This window comes from Lampris incognitus, chromosome 2, assembly GCF_029633865.1.
Source record: "Lampris incognitus isolate fLamInc1 chromosome 2, fLamInc1.hap2, whole genome shotgun sequence".
Classification (NCBI taxonomy): domain Eukaryota; kingdom Metazoa; phylum Chordata; class Actinopteri; order Lampriformes; family Lampridae; genus Lampris; species Lampris incognitus.
The window spans coordinates 20,927,881-20,940,110 of NC_079212.1; the positions used below are offsets into that span (position 1 = coordinate 20,927,881).

Here is a 12,230-nt window from a genome sequence, read left to right on the forward strand (position 1 = left end):
CAGCGAAATGGATGGGATTTCCTCAGTGTTGGGCGTTTGTGCTCTGAACTTGGGCCAAGAACTTTCCCCACCGTCTACATCGTTATTTTATCATTTTTATATAGGGACTGGTGACTGAGCAAGGACACCTCTCCATCTGCCAACCCGTAGCTCGACAGAACAGACAAAGACTCAGACGACACCGTCTCCCAGGTTCAGATGGTGGTCCCTCAGGGCGCTCGCGTGATATTTAACGTCCCCATCAAGCAGCTGAATAAATTACATCGCGTAACGTCTGTGGACGCTGCTGTATTTTAAGAGACAGTCGGTGTCACGTACCGTTACTGGAAGTTGCAACACAGAAAGTGACTCAGTCGCTTAAATGTGTACTCCGCCTACGCTTCATTCAGTGGAAGATTACCAAGTTGATCATCCAGCAGGCTCGAACAGTTTCGGTTTTAAAGGGGCTGGTCTATATTCCTTATTACATGTACCTCTTGTACTCAGGCGTGCCTTACCGCCAGAATACAGTGGCAAAAGAGATTTTGAACCAGGGATACGATTCGGATCCTTGGAACAGACATCTAAGTTGTCTTGTCTTTATGCATGCTCAGTAATCCAGGTAAGAAAAGACACCTAAATTGGACGACAACAAGGGGGATCGAACACGACTTGAAACACAGTGCAAAACTGGGTGGGTCACGTGCAGAGCTATACTTTGGACTTTTGCGCTTGATTTTGCAAAAAACAAAAACAAAATAATAAAAAATAAAGTAGACGACATTCTCAACCCATGTGCACGACACACACAAAAAAACACAAGTCTCCTACTTGGGACTTTTGCACTTGAACTCGGATACATTTCGCCTTGTGTGAAATAAACCCCGAGTTGCAGGAAATAGGCTGCGCTCTCCTTCCCCGTTTTAACAGGGAAGTACTCTGCTTTCTGCGACTTGTGGGCTTTCACTCGCCTTGCCTCCATGTAGATTTGTCGAACTTGTTTTCCTGCTATATTCTAACGACAACCGGGGAGAGAGAGAGGGGGGGGGGAGTCGTCTTGCCGGTGGTGTTACCAAACTCAAAAGGATAAAGACAATGGACATTTTTATCAACGTTTTAAAACGTGGGGAGTACCTGTGAAGTTGGGGCGAAGAAAAGGACCGAAGAGTAAAACAACTTTTGAGATGTGTTGAGAGCAGAGGCGACTGTTATCGAACTCGTTCGGCAGAGGGTAAGTCATGTTGGTCGTCCTTTAACGTCACTTCACGTCTGTTAACATATATTGATTAATTCGGGGCCTTTACGCCGCTAGGCCTCAAGCTCTCCTCAGTCGGGGGTTGATGCGCAGTTTGCAGATGATTTCTAACACGTGTTTTAATGTATTGACTAAACGTAGTCGTCATTTTAAGCAACGAGTCTAACTAGAACAAAAACAGACCCGTTGAAAGGGGAGACTCGAACCGTAGACCTGCCCCAACCACTCCTATTAGTACTCCTATTAACCTATGCCCATAGGCATGGACTCGTGCTTTTGCACATAGCGTGCTTGATTGGCATCATGCTTTTACTAGCTCCAATTGTGAGACGTGGGTCTACAACAGTCCTGAAAATTATGATCTACAATTTTGTGTGTGTGTGTGTGTGTGTGTGTGTGTGTGTGTGTGTGTGTGTGTGTGTGTGTGTGTGTGTGTAATCGTTGGCAATTTAGTCAACAATTTAGTCTGGTTTGTCTGTTGGACCACCTGTCAACTTTTTAGTGATGCTGGCCCCTTATGGCAAGTATGCATTAAAACAACATGGTGTTCCTGTGTTGTTGAAGCTGTCATTTAGCTCGGCTTGAGAGAAATAGACAGGCAGTTTAGTGCTGAACGTGTGGAATGAACCAAATACTCATAACAAACGCCACACTTTAATATAGATTATGAGATACAGTTAATGCTAAAGAAAAAATAATAATAAAAAAAGATCCACATGGTTTTCTTCTTGTTATATTATTAAAAGTAACCAAATGATGAATAAGCACTCTTGAAAACAGAATTTAGTTGTTCCCCCGTTATCTTAGCATGAAAAGTTCTCCCCCAGACTCAGAGGCCAAAGAACTGCAGCTCTGCTATGTGAGGTTATCCAGAGACTGAACCTTATGTTGGATGACTTTGACATAGACAAGGTGTTTTAAATCTTCATCCATATAATTTACACTGAATATCTCTTGAGTGTGGACCATGATGGACATGGAATTAAATAAGATATGAATGTCCTTAAAGGTTTTTTAATGAAAAATGTTTTGGAGACCACTTTGACAGACTGCTGGAACAAAACCACAGCGTTTGTAATACAAACTAGTTCTCATTACAGTCTTTATTATGTGTGTTTTTGTTCTATGGGGGGGTATTGATCTCTTTACGCAAACTATACAAACCAATAGCAGTGTTGTGTTAATGATAGATAAAAAAAAATAAGTGTATACTTCCTCCTACTCCTTTTCGAACATGTACCAAATAATCTGATACATACGGAGATTTGTTCGCTGAGTTTGGTGTGTGGATTTGTTGATCACTTCAGATTTTTGGCAATATCTTATCTGTATGTTATATCCTGCTTATTTACATGTACGATATAAATCATCATCATCATCATCTTCATAAGATGTAGTGTACCCTGACCACTATAGTGGATACCAGCCACTGACTATGCATTGCCAGCTTAATCCGACCACACCATTTTCGCTTTCCAGTCGTAATTGGCAAAACACTTTCTGCATAGTTGTGTGGTGTCACAACAAAGTCTTCATAGATGTGAAAATTATTCAAATCTAAAGAAACCAACACATGGCATTAGTTAAACCACATGATCAATTCAATGGTTAGTTGTTTAGATAGAGACACAGTGATGTGCATTTAGAGTAACAGTATTTGCTGAGATCACACCAAACCAGTTTTTCCAGCTGAAGTTTCTTTAGCGAAGCAGTCAGGTGGCCCGTCCTGGTGTTGGTGAGCATTACTGATCTGCCCACCTCTTTAAAGACACTACTGTATGGAAGTTCCACAGGAATCATATGAATGTGCTCATAAAAGCTTTTCCTGAAAAATTAAATGACCCTTTTATTTTTATGTTTTAAAAAAAAATGATGGCGCTACAAAATCTGTTGTGTTGTGGTCTGAATTCAAACACAACAGCAGGTCCCACATGGGAACGTATTCTTTAGCAGCCAATTAAATTTGGATCCATCCAACTGGTTGCATGTTACCACGTGAGAGCTGTGTATGTTACCAGTAAACAGGTGTTTGGTCATTGTTGGTGTGATTGCTGTTATTGTTTTTAACAACGGAACAATTCTATTTGCTTTTCATTTGGTCACTTCTAAAGGATTACCACTTTTTTGTCTATAAAAGTATAACTGAAGATGCAAAATTTGCCCAGTATGAAACCACAGTCGTAAACTGTTGCTCAGTATTGAATAAAAGGTCTGATGACCGATCTGAAACATTTTCAATGAGATTTCAGAACATTGCCATTGAAATTGAATAATCTCATTATAATACATATAATCTGTATGATTACTGGTTACATTCTGTACGTGTATGTGCATGACATTACATTTTAAGTCGTACAGGAAACCAGGACACCTTACTGTCAAAGACAGGATGTAATAGTAAAAATGTTTCACAATCACAGTCATGTCACACATGAACATGAATCTGAACCACAAAGATTATGGTTATTTGCTGATAGTCACTGTGATAGTAACTTATGTCATATCATATACGTTCAAATATCACAACGGTAAATATGTAAGCATGAGAAGCTAGAATCAGGCTTACAAAACATGGGCAGTGTGAAATCCCAATTGCTTTTCTTGCCTTATGGGAAACTGGTAAAATATGCAAGACATGTTTGTTTGTTGGCCAGTACAAGATTTAAAACATCTGTTGCCATCTCTAAACTCTTCTTGCTGTACTTGATTTTTGGGCTCCTCCAGTCAGCCACAGCACCAACATTTGGGAGTGAATGCAGAACATGTAAGTTCTGCATTCACTCCTATACTAAATGGCAATTTCCCCGAGGTCCAATTTTTTGTGTGAAGAAAGGCAAGCAATTATTGCTGGGAAGACCACAGATGTCTTTAGAGGCCAAGACTAACCTTCTGCCAATAGTGTGGTCTATAAATATATCTTTCCCAACAAGATTTCCTTTTTGTCTCTACTCATAGTTCAAATATTGTCTGAATTAACTCTAGGATGGCTGATAGTCATTTTGACTTGTTTGAAATTTATGTGTGTCATAGCTTTGATCACATGAAAACTCCAAATCTACTGATCCTGATCCCTGACCTTTCCTAAATATGTACATATTTGACAATTTTTACGAGATCAGTATTTCAAAACACAAAAAGGTTTTGAGTACTTGTGCAGCCATAGTGGTCTTATTAACTGTGGCATAGTGGTGTATTCTGTTGCCTATCAACACTGGGATCGCCAGTTCGAATCCCTGCGTTACCCCCGGCTTGGTCAGGCGTCCCTACAGACACAATTGACTGTGTCTGCGGGTGGTAAGCTGGATGTGGGTATGTGTCCTGGTCGCTGCACTAGCACCGCCTCTGGTCTGTCGGGGCGCCTACGTGCTACGTCCCCCTGGTGAAACTCCTCACTGTCAGGTGAAAAGAAGTGGCTGGCGACTCCACATGTATTGGAGGAGGCATGTGGTAGTCTGCAGCCCTCCCTGGATCAGCAGAGGGGGTGAAGCAGAGACCGGGAGGGCTCGGAAGAGTGGGGTAATTGACCAGGTACCACTGGGGAGAAAAGGGGGGGGGGAAATCCCCCTCCCCCCCAAAAAAACAAAAAAAAAACAAAACTGTAGTTTGCGAAAGGTGTTTGGTTTCGGTGTCTGCTCTTGTGCTAATTCACACCTGCATCACACATTACATTGGCAATGGTTATTGTTTATTTGCGTTGTCTCATTATAGTGGTTCTCAATCTGGTCCCCGGGTAACACCTGTACTGCTGTTTTTTTGTGTGTGTGCAATAGTTGTTACTGTAATGCCCACTGACTCAGAAATGTCAAGAACCCACGAGCACGACACAGAAATTATCAGGTAAGAAATCAAAGTTCATGAGGTGTATTCCAGAAAACGCAATGGTAAGACCATGAGATCAATGAGAGAAGGCAAACTTAACCGGCAGGGATCAGGCAGAGAATCAGCGTCCAGGGGATCAGGCTGAAGTCCAGACAAGAAGGTTCAGGAATCGGGTATTAAGTGCTGGAAACCTTAGCGTAATACAAAAGACAATCTCGCAAAGAACTAGTGGATATGGACCAATAATGTATATATATCTACTCATATATTTTCGTAATGTGTGTGTGTGTGGTGTTAGTGTGTGTGTGTGTGTGTGTTAGTTAGTGTAGATAGCGGGACCGAAAACTAGAGCATTGTCTCAGAGAGTAAGGGAAAAATCCCAGAAAATTAAAATTATGCATAATTATGCAAAATATGCATTTTTCTAAAAATGGCTAAAAACCACTTTTCTCGGCATTTCAGACGATTCTGAGCATCTTTGATTTTTTCACCTACGTATATAAAAAAAATTTCTGGGACTTAGAAATGTTTTGGCATTATGCAAAATATATGCATTTTTGCAAAAATGCACTTATGATCCTAATTTTTTTTGGCGGTCGTAGGTATTGTTCCAGAGAGGACCAGAAAAATAGCAGAAAATTAAAATAATTATGCATAATTATGCAAAATATGCATTTTCTAAAAATGGCTAAAAACCACTTTTCTTGGCATTTCAGATGATTCTGAGCATTTGGGGGGAGGGAGTTGGAGTGGGGGGGGTAAACCACTTTTCTCGGCATTTCAGATGATTCTGAGCATTTGGTGGGAGGGAGTTAGAGTGAGGGGGGGGGGTTAGGGGCAGGGGGAAGGCGGTTAGCTGGCAGGATGAAGAGGAGGGAGATTTAGATGGGTTGATAACCAGACCGCTACATTGTAGCGGGGTTCTTCTAGTATATATATATATATATTTATGTATATAGCGTTGTTTTTTTGGTTTTTTTTACAGGAAAAAAAGTTTTATTTTTTTTGCAGGAAAAAAAGTTTTAATGCATTGCAGTACAGGCCTGTTTCGTGCATCATGCACTCATCATTAGCAGCTGATGAGTGCACGACACACAAAACAGGCCTGTACTGTAATGCATTAAAACTTTTTTCACTTTGTTTTAAAAGAAACACTCAACGGTAGGGAAGGTGCTCAACAAGTACGGAGCAAAGAGTCAAGTAAATTCTTTATGAGACAGTACAAGCCTGTCAAAATATTGACAGCTGATGATTGCTTATGGCATGAAACAGGCTTGTACTCTCTCATAAATAACTTACTTGACTCACTGGATTTTATACATATACAGTGGTGTGAAAAAGTGTTTGCCCCCTTCCTGATTTCTTATTTTTTTGCATGTTTGTCACGCTTAAATGTTTCAGATCATCAAACTATTGTATTTAGAAATCACGTCAGGACACAGCGCTGTCGCTCGACACAACCTCTACGTTGCATTCTTTATTTAGACTAACACAGCATCACAGGCAGACCCGATCAAACAACCCAGAGCCCGCAGGCATCACCAATCGATCCCAGCACAATAGAACAGCACCAAATCAAATGCAGCACTGCCGATGTGTGCAGACATAAAATCCCCCCCCCCCCGGCAGGATTTCAAACATGAAAGGTTGACACAAAGTCCTCTAGGTGGCCAGGGCGTAAACGTGTGCAAACAGGTCGCGAGGCGGCCTGAGGCTGGGCAGGCCAAGGTGGGGAGGGAGAAGGCAGGGGAAGCTGAGGCCCAGGAATGTCTGGGGCCCGTGTAGGAGCTGCATGAAGCCCCGGGGCATCTCGCCATGCTGAGGGAATGGCTATGGTTGTGTCACCAGCTGTGTGTGGCGGAGCTGACACCTTCCGTAGATGACTGGAGTGCCACCGAGTGCCATCGCTGAGGAGGTAGGTGGCTGGGCCCAGCTGATGGGTGACTTGGAGAGGAGAGGACCAGTATGAAGCCATTTTATTGTCCCTGTGGGGCCTGCGGACCCTGACCTAGTCTGACACATTGATGTCTGGCACCCTGGTTCGTTTTGACTGGTCAAACCGTTGCTTCATCCGCGTCTGCTGACGAGTGACTGAGGCTCTGACCCCAGAGGGAGGTGCCTGAGGTGTGGAGGGGTGGAGCCTGTCAAGGGGCATGCACAGTTCCCGGCCTAGCATGAGAGAGGCTGGGGAGACGCCTGTGGTCGAGTGCTGTGTGGCCCGATTGTGCAGCAGAGTGTGACGGATGGCCTGCGTGAAAGAGCACCCTTGGGCCATGTGTGCTCTGAGGCCGTTCTTCAGTGACTGGTGAAAACGTTCAACGCCGCCATTGGCCTGGGGGTGGTAGTACGCAGTGCGTATATGACGGCTGTCCTTGTTTTCGAGATAAGCAGCGAACTCAGCAGAGACCAGCTGAGGGCCATTGTCAGTGGTGATGGTCTTTGGGAGGCCCCAGCGAGAGAAGAGAGAGTCCAGGAAGTCAATGATGATCTGTGAGGTCACAGTGCTGGAAGTGGTGAGTTCAGGCCATTTTGAGTGTAGATCGTAGGCGACCACCATGAAGCGTTGGTGGTGGGGAACTCCATGGATCTCACCACAAATGTCCAACTGCAGGTGTTCCCAGGGCTGAGAGGGCCAGGCGAGAGGTTGCAGGGGTGGGGGAGCCTGGTGGCCAGTCTTGCCACTCACAAGGCAGGCAGAATAGTCCTTCACCAGAGCCTCAATATCTCTGTCTATCCCCGGCCACCACACCAGGTCTCGGCAGTGCTGTTTCAGTTTCACAATGCCCAGGTGGCCTTCATGCGCCATTTTCAAAACACGTGCACGGAGAGCAGCTGGGACCACTGTGCAAAACCCACGTGCCACGCAGGTGTCGTTCCAGCAGGAGAGCTCCTGTCTGATTAGGGCGAACGCAGCCAGCTCCTCTGGGACCTTGTGAGGCCAGCCGTTCTGGATGTAGGTGCGGAGCTGGGAGAGGACAGGGTCCTGTTCGGAGGCTGCCCTCAGCTTCTGCAGAGAGACAGTGGCCTGAAGGGGTGTGTGTAGCATTTGGACAATGTCCTTTTCCACACAGTCAGTGTCCGTCTGTGGAGCTGGGGTGGAGACAGAGCGAGAGAGCAGGTCGGCGACAACATTGTCTCTGCCTGGGGTGAACTGCAGGCTGAAGTTGTACTGGCGGAGGCGGTCCGACCAGCGGTGCAGCCTCAGGGGTTTGTGGCCTGTCCCAGATGTGGACAGCAGCGCTGTCAGGGCCTGGTGATCTGTCCTGAGGGTGAAGGAGCGGCCATAGAGGTAGAGGTGCCACCTTTCACAAGCCCAGATACAGGCTAACACCTCACGCTCACCCACGGAGTACCGCTGCTCGGTCAGGTTGAGGGCACGGGAGGCGAAGGCGATAGGCTTCCCCACACCGTTCTGGGTTTGAGACAGCACAGCCCCTATCGCTGTGGCTGACGCGTCACAGGTCATAAAGGTGGAGCTGGAGATGTCGAAGTGAGCCAACACTGGTGGTGAAGTCAGTTGAGTCTTGAGATCACGCACAGCGTCACTGCATGCCTTTGACCACACCCATGACTCGTCCTTACGCAGCAGCTGGCGCAGGGGGGCTGTGGTCGCAGAGTACTGGGGAAGAAACCTCAGGTAGTAACTTGTCATACCCAGGAAGGAGGCGACCTGGGCGGCCGAGCTGGGCTCAGGGATGGCCTGAATGGCGTCCACGTTGGATTGTAGTGGAGTTACACCGCTCGCTGACAGCTGGAACCCCACGAACTCGATGGCTGGCACAGAGAGGACACATTTCTCAGCATTGAGAGTTAGCTTGTGCTTGGACAGGGCTGCGAAGACCATGTTGAGGCGCTGTAGAACCTGATAATATAATAAATTCCCAATAATGTAATAACCCCGATAATGTAATAAAAATCTGCTATTGAGTCCATTGAAAATGCAATAAAACCTGATAATGTAATAACTTCCTGATAATGTAATAAAGTGCATTTCCCAATAATGTAATAAACTTTTTACCAATTATATAATAATGTGTTACATTAACGGGACGTTATTACATTATCAGGTTAGCCTTCATTTCCCTGGTCCTGATAATGTAATAATTCCCCAATATTGTAATAATTTAACAGCAGACCACCCATAAATGGATTCAAGTGGTGATACTGTTTAAGCAACGCAAGCTCGAGAGGTCTAGCACCACCGACAGGTCAACGTTGGACGTGCATGAATGCTTTACTCTTCCTCAAAGCTACCTCCAAGCTACTTCCACACGTTTTTTCTCAGTTGGATCATTTTATTATATTATCAGGAAGTTATTACATTATCAGGTTTTATTGTATTTTCAATGGCCTCAAGTGCATTTTTTTATTACATTATCAGGGTTATTACATTATCGGGGATTTATTACATTATCAGGTTCTACAGGCGCTTGTCGTGGATTTCACTGGTGGGCCCGTGTACCACTATATCGTCCAGATAAATGGCCATGCCCAGTATGCCAGCCAGCACGGAGACCATGATTTTCTGGAAGCAGCTAGGGGCGGAGCTGAGACCGAAAGGCATCCTGGTGTAGCGAAACACTCCTGCATGTGTCACAAAGGCTGTGAGGTTTTGGCTGCTGGGGTGGAGGGGCACCTGTAAGTACCCCTGTCTGAGGTCGAGCTTGGAGAACACCTCAGAGCCATAGAACTGAGCAGTGAGTTCTTCTGAGGTGGGCAGTGGATACTTATCAGGGACCACTGCCTTATTTACTGCACGTAGATCGATGCAGACACGCAGGCCCCCTGACTTCTTCTTAGCCACCACGAGGTTTGAGACCCAAGGTGACGCGTCCACCGGTTCAATGATGCCAGCTTCCAGCAGTTGTTGCAGCTCGGCGGCGACCCCATCACGGAGAGCCAACGGGATGCGGTGCAGTGGTTGGATGACAGATTTCACAACAGGGTTGAGGAGAGGTTGATGGGCGAAGGCGGAGAGGCAGCCCAGCCCCATAAACAGCGATGGCCACTTCTGCTGCCAAGGCGTGGCAACAGTCAGGATTGCTGCCCCCCTTGTGTCTAAGAGGGAGAACCCCAGAGCGGAGAACAGGTCCAGGCCCATTAGGTTGGCCCCACGGCATGCCACATGAAAAACTGCATTGGGCACCAGCTTGGTTCCATAGCGGACAGTCACTTGGAGAGACCCAACCAGATCGATTTTGGAGTCACCATACCCACAGAGGACAGCTGAGGGTGCGGACAGTGTCAGTGAACCGAAAAATGGACTGTAGGTATCAACATTCAGGAGAGACACACCTGCACCGGTGTCCAACAGCAGGGGGATGCACACATCATTAATGTTGACTGTGTAAGATTTGAATGACACTGGCCCAGAGCTCACCTTGTGAATGATGGTGGTTGAAGACTGGGGGGTGTGGCCCCCTGACCCAGCTGGGGAAGATCGACAGACGTTGGCAAAGTGATTTTGCTTACCGCAGCTACGGCATGTCTGGCCACGGGCAGGGCAGTTCTGAGCCCTTGAAACATGAGACCGAGATCCACAGTTACCACAGGACTGTTGAGGGCGGGGCCGAGAACGCTGTCGTTGCAGTTGCAAGACGTCCTCAGTGGAGTCGGCGCCCGCCTCGCCCTGGCTGGGTTGCGTCCCGAGGGGAAGCCGTGACTAGAGGTAGAAGTCGTTGGCAGCTTGACTGGAGGTGGCCACTTGCTGTGTATTTAGCATAGCAGCACACTCAGCTGCTCTCTCAACCTGTAGTGCGATGGTAATTGCTCTGGAAAGCAGCAGATCGTCTTTTTCCAGCAGGAGAGTCTCACGCACCTTTGCGTTGTTGGTGTGTTCGATAAGCTGGTCGGGAAAGATCTCGTCCTGAAGCGCGCCAAACTTGCATGAGCTAGCTAGCCCTCGCAAATTAGCTACGTACTGCCGCACAGACTCGCCAGGCAGTTGGTGTCGCTGACGGAATATAAATCGCCGAAGGAGGGCACTCTGTGGAGCAGCGAAATGGGTGCTCATAAGTCCCACAGCTTCGGCAAAGCTTGTGACGTTCCCCAGAGTCCCGAGCACACGATGACCCTCTGCTCCCAAGCAGTGAAGCAACAGAGCCGTCTTCCTAGCCTGGCTCACGTCGTCGAGCCCTGAGGCGATGATGTAATTTTCAAAACTATGTAGCCAGCGAGTCCATGGTACCGGAGGCTCGCCAGGTAATGCCAGGAAGGGGGCAGGTGGTGGGAGAGAGATATCAGCCATCCTCGTCGCCAATATTGTATTTAGAAATCACGTCAGGACACAGCGCTGTCGCTCGACACAACCTCTACGTTGCATTCTTTATTTAGACTGACACAGCATCACAGGCAGACCTGATCAAACAACCCAGAGCCCGCAGGCATCACCAATCGATCCCAGCACAATAGAACAGCACCAAATCAAATGCAGCACTGCCGATGTGTGCAGACATAACACAAACTAATTTAAATATAACACAAAGATAACACAAGTAAACACAAAATGCAGTTTTTTAATGAAGGTTGTTATTATTAAGGGAAAAGAAAAATCCATACCTACATGGCCCTGTGTGAAAAAGTGATTGCCCCCCCCCCCTGTTAAAACATAAATTAAGTGTGGTTTATCACATCTTTGGAAAGCTGAGTTCAATTTCTCTAGCCATACCCAGGCCTGATTACTGCCACACCTCTTCTCAATCAAGAAATCACTTAAATAGGACCTGCCTGACAAAGTGAAGTAGACCAAAAGATCCTCAAAAGCTAGACATCATGCTGCGATCCAAAGAAATTCAGGAACAAATGAGAAACAAAGTAATTGAAATCTATCAGTCCGGAAAAGGTTATAAAGCCATTTCTAAAGCTTTGGGACTCCAGCGAACCACAGTGAGAGCCATTATCCACAAATGGCGAAAACATGGAACAGTGGTGAACCTTCCAAGGAGTGGCTGGCCGACCAAAATTACCCCAAGAGCGCAGTGACGACTCATCCAAGAGGTCACAAAAGACCCCACAACAACATCCAAAGAACTGCAGGCCTCACTTGCCTTAGTTAAGGTCAGTGTTCATGACTCCACCATAAGAAAGAGACTGGGCAAAAATGGCCTGCATGGCAGAGTTCCAAGACGAAAACCGCTGCTGAGCAAAAAGAACATAAAGGCTCATCTCAGTTTTGCCA

At 46.3% G+C, this 12,230-nt stretch overlaps 1 protein-coding gene across 3 annotated transcripts in view; it reads left to right on the forward strand.

Moving 5' to 3' along the window:
* Positions 1-407: 407 nt before the first annotated feature.
* stat6 (signal transducer and activator of transcription 6, interleukin-4 induced) overlaps positions 408-12,230 on the forward strand; it is a 42,836-nt gene continuing 31,013 nt past the window's right edge. For all 3 annotated transcript variants that reach the window (XM_056272863.1, XM_056272864.1, XM_056272865.1), the window contains exon 1: positions 408-1,210. The gene's annotated coding sequence lies outside the window, so the exon portion shown is untranslated. The remainder of the gene's footprint in view (positions 1,211-12,230) is intronic.